Source organism: Schistocerca cancellata, chromosome 2, assembly GCF_023864275.1.
Source record: "Schistocerca cancellata isolate TAMUIC-IGC-003103 chromosome 2, iqSchCanc2.1, whole genome shotgun sequence".
Classification (NCBI taxonomy): Eukaryota; Metazoa; Arthropoda; class Insecta; order Orthoptera; family Acrididae; genus Schistocerca; species Schistocerca cancellata.
In genome coordinates, this window is record NC_064627.1 from 387,081,870 (window position 1) to 387,087,204 (window position 5,335).

Below are 5,335 nucleotides of genomic sequence, written 5' to 3' on the forward strand. Positions count from 1 at the left end.
TTGGTCATCTGCGAATAACAAAGTCATAATGTAATCTTTTTGGTTGAAGTTACATGTATAGTTCTTCTCCATTGGCATATAATGTCGTCAGTGTATTATTAAAAAGCAGTGGAGAGAGGTTGCAACCTCGTCAAACTCCTAAATTAATAACCTTTGTTGTTTCTTCATTATCTACAATTATTTGGATTCTTGTATTAGCATAGATCTTTTGAACTACCTGTACAGTATGTATTGGTATACCTCTACTTATTAAAATTTCCCACAATAGCTGTTTATTTACTTTATCAAAAGTCTCTACGTAATCACCGAAAAGAATGTGTGTTTGTTTATTGAATTCCTTATGATTTTCTATAATTTGCTGTAGTATAAATAAATTGTCTGTACAGCTTCTCTCCTTTCTGAATCAATTTTTTTCTTCTGACAGCAAGCACTCCATTGTGAGTTTTAGTCTTTCAGTTATTATTCTAGCATAGATCTTATATGTTGTATTTAATAGTGATATGCCACTATATTTTTTGGATTTTGATCTGTCTCCTTTTACTGGTTTTATACGTGAGATCTTCCATTCTTTTGGTATTTCCTCTGTTATCCAGCAAAGATTCAAAAAATCTGAGGGACCTTTTTTTAAATACTACTGAAGAATATTTTATTAGTTCGCTGTTAATGCCATCACTCCCTACTGCTTTATGGTCCTTTGTGTATCTGAGAGCCTGTTCTAATTCATGGCATTCAAGATGATCTGGATTTGTTTCAAGATCTTCATCATTTTCTGTGTTCATTTCATCAGTTCACATTTCCTTGTAACAATGCAGCCAGTATTTGTTCTTTATTACATTGGTATCTGCCACATCCTTTTCATTGTTATTCAAGTATCTTACCATTTTATATGCAAGTGTTTGTCTCCCATGTACATCATTTTCAATCATGGCAACGAATTTATCCAAACCATCTTGATGAACTTATGACAATTGTCTTAACCTTCTGAAACATACACGAGACGAAGCTTTGTAAAACTTAAGATTTCTTTCTCACTTATCCTACCAATGGTTTATTTACTGTGACCAACTACATTGAAGAAGTTCTAGATTTCTCATGTCATTCACGGATACATGCAATGCAGATATCAGTTTTAGTAACACTGTTAAATATATTTCAAACTAAGCAAGCTGGGGACTTATTACTGACAACATGATACAACAACTTAGCAGTTACATCTGATGTGCCTCAGGGCTCTGTTCTTCAGCCATTCATATTTGTTATAGCAGCTAATGATTCATCATCTAGATGATACAGCATCACTAACTACAGATTAAAATTTCAAATTTACACCATAACTCGCAAGAAGCTCTTGCTCTGGTACTCAATTAGTTTTCATATAACAAATTTGTGCATAACCCTTCTGCAAAGGTCCCTAAAGAGGCTGAAGCAAAATATATAAAACTGGTAGGAATTCATACTAACTCAAAACTGAACTGGGAAACACACATAATTCATGTCTGTAAGAATATTTTGTGGGTGACCTATCTCATCTGGAAAATAACTAATATAGTCAGTAAGGAATTCTAAGAATATCAGATGTTTTCAGTCTCAGATGTCTTACAGACTGTCAATGTGTAGACACTTGTCATATCAGAGATGTTGTTCTTATACTGAAAAGGAATGCTTCCATCATGTGTTCACTAAGGTCAAAATATTGAAGAATGTGAGACTCTATATCTATATCTCACTGATTTACTTTAAGAACAACATAATAGATTTTGACGTGAGAGAGAAAATATGCTATTATGACACCAGATGTAAAATGAGTATTAACATTCCTAGCCACAAACTGACAAAAGAAAAGTCTCGTTAAGTGAACTATCTGATGTTACCAGAATGAGATTTTCACTCTACAGTTGAGGGTGCGCTGATATGAAACTTCCTGGCAGATTAAAACTGTATGCTAGACCGAGACTCGAACTCAGGACCTTTGATTTTTGTGGGCAGTTGCCCACAAAAGGCAAAGGTCCTGAGTTAGAGTTTCAGTCCAGTTCACAGGTTTAATCTGCCAGGAAGTTTCATATCTGAAGTTATTAAATAAATTGCTACATTCTGATCTGACCATATCTTTCAACAATTAAAAAAAATAAACTGTGTAAGTGCTTACTTGATAACCCATTCTACAATTTGAGATAAGTCTTTCATATGCAAGATAATGAAATTGATTCTTAAGATTCTGATTTTAAAGCAGCAGATGTTTTTGTTTGTAATGATCTTCAGTCTGCAGACTAGCTTGATTCAACTCTCCATGCTTGTCTATCCTATGCCAGCCTCTTGTCCTGTGCAATCTTCATCCACATTTGAACCTGCTTAATGTATTCATGGCTAGGTCTCGCTCTTACACTTTTTACCCTCCATTAACAAATTCACAATTCATTGTTGCCTCAAGATGTGTCCTGTCTACTCATATCTTCTTTTAGTAAAGTTATGTCATAAATTTTTCTTCCTCAGTCCAATTCAGTACCTACTGACCCACCAGTTACTCAATCAATCCACACAACCTTCAGCATTCCTCTGTAGCATCACATTTTAAAAGCTCCTATTCCCTTTTTGATTGATCATGTTTCACTTCTGTACAAGATTACACTCCATACCAATACTTTCATGAAAAGACTTCCTTACACAAATTCTGAAATGCTTTTCTTGCTACTGCATTCCATATACTATCTACATCATCCATCATCAGTTATTTTGCTGCACAAATAGCGAAACTCATCTACTAATTTTAGTATCTCATTTCATAATCTAATTCTGTGAGTATCACCTTGCAGAATTACAATGTTGTCAGCAAACCTCAAAGTTTTTATTTTTTCCCTTCTGAACTGCAATTCCCTTTCCAAATTTCCCTCCCCCGTTTCCATTACTCCTTGCTCAGTGTTCAGATTGAATGGCATCATTGATAAGCTATGACCCAGTGTCCCAGTCCTCGTCAACCACTGATTCTTTTGCATGTACTTTGTCTCGTATAACTGAATCATATATTTTTAAAAGGGTATCAGCTCCTAGTATGGTGATTTTGGTTTTTCTGTTGCTTCACGCTCTACATGTGTAACTCAGCAAACTGACATTAAAGTAATATCAATCTGCGAGTGTAAACTGTCTAAGAATTCAATAAACAAAAAATTTCATTTTTATAGGGGCATTAGTCAATGACTCTGCCCTTTTTAAAATAAAGCTTAGATAGTATCACTGACAATGCTACATATCATTTAATACTTTCTACCCACTCCATAAAGATGTATTATCAGTAGTGTTCACAAGAAAATAATATGTTGCAATTGTATTATAGGTTGGCAGTAGTTTTATCAGTTGTTTATAGTACAATGAGTGCTTCCAAGATTATACCACAATAATACATTTAGCCTCAGATAATTGCTCAGCATAGAATAAGAATCACACACTCAACAGATCTGTTGTATGTACCTGATTCTGGGAAATTCGAGAATATTCAGTATTAATTTCCAGTGAGAGAACACAGGTTTTTTACCCTGTGATAGAGATTTCAGCATTATAAAAAGGACACTAAGGAAACATGACAGATTTGTTTGGTGTGCATGATGTTGAAGGGGTGATGCTTACAAGTCTGAAACCAGGTAAATTTCTCATTCCATCATAAAAAGTTCCAGTTCAGTCAAATACAATCAGTGACTTGGAAAAACTCCAATGTTATCTGCCTGACAAACACTTGTCCTTTTCTGAAGAAATTTTGACATGACCTGTAAAGAATGACAGTCAAGATGATGACAGACACAGACTACTGTTGTAGAATGCTGCAGTAGTATTATAAAATGCAGAACTGTATATTTACATTGTATGCAATTTCAGTATCTTTTAAATGTATTTTTAAGGCATCAATTTCCAGCTTTTAATAATTAATTACATTGACAAAATATAACACCAGAATTTCAGTCTGTTGTCTGACAATATATTGCAATAATGCCAATAAAGATGCTCATCTAAAATTATTATACACACTAAAATGTTGTTCTCAATTTTGCACAAATTTATGTTGGTACAAGTCGTAAATATCCTTTTGAACTGTGTATTTTATCCCTGCCAGCTTCAAAATTTCAGAGTTAGTCCATTTAACATTGTCAAAAGCTTTCTCTAAATCTATAAATACATTGCCTTGCAAATTCCTACATTTCTGCAGAACACAAACTGATCATTCCTGAGATCTAATTCAGTCAGTTTTTCATTCTTCAGTAAGTAATGTGTGTCACTATTCTGCAACCAAGACTGATGGTCCAATAGAATTCGCACCCATTAACACTAGCCTTCTTTGGAATTATTATATTATTCTTGAAGTCTGAGTGTATTTACCCTGTCTAGTGTATACTATGCATCAGGTGGAATAGGTTTGTTATGGCAGGCTCACTCAAGTATCTAAAAAAATTAAAGAGAATGTCATGTACTCCAGGTGACATTCTCCCACCAACATTGTTCTGCACCCTGTCACATTCTTCTTGCAGTGCTATACCCCCATATCATCATCTACTCTCTCTTCCCTTTCCTTTATCTTCAAGTTCACTTTTGTTGCATCACTTTTCTATATAATTGTCCCATCTACCGGCTTTCCCTCCTTTGAATAGTAATGGCTTTCCATCTGAGCTCATTACCTACTCTACATCTTATTCATACAGCTCCTTCTCTTTTCTCCAAAGATCTCTCTAGTTTTTGTATACCTGGCATATATCTTTCCCCTAATTATGCATGCTTCTAGCTATTCCTGTTTTGCCATTTTGCATTTCCTGTCAGTTTCATTTTGCAGATATCTTAATTCCCTTCATTAAATGCATTTTATATTTTCTCCTCTCATCATTTAATTCTTGTGTTATCCAAGGATTTCTCTTCGTATTTTTATGTATTTGATTCCCTGTTACTTTCACCACATCATCTCACATGACTACCCATTCATCTTCTATTGTATTGCTTTCCCCTGCTTCAGTCCCATGTTGCCTAATGTTCTCTCCGAAATTATTAACAGCCTCTGGTTATTTCAGTTTATCTCGGTCCCATCTCCTTGATTTCCTACCAGTTTGCAATTATTTAGCTTTAATCTGCAAATCATAACCAATAAATTAAGACCACAGACCACATCTGCCTCTGGAAATGTCTTACAATTTAAAATCTTAGACTGAAGACTCTCGTGGTTAGTGTTTACTTCAGAAAAAATTTATAATTTTTTTTCTGAATTTTTGTTCCAAACCTTCCCATTTCTCTTCCACCTATATAACCTTCTTACATGACTGTTAAACCAAATGTTAGTGATTATAAGTTATGCTTTGTCCATAAT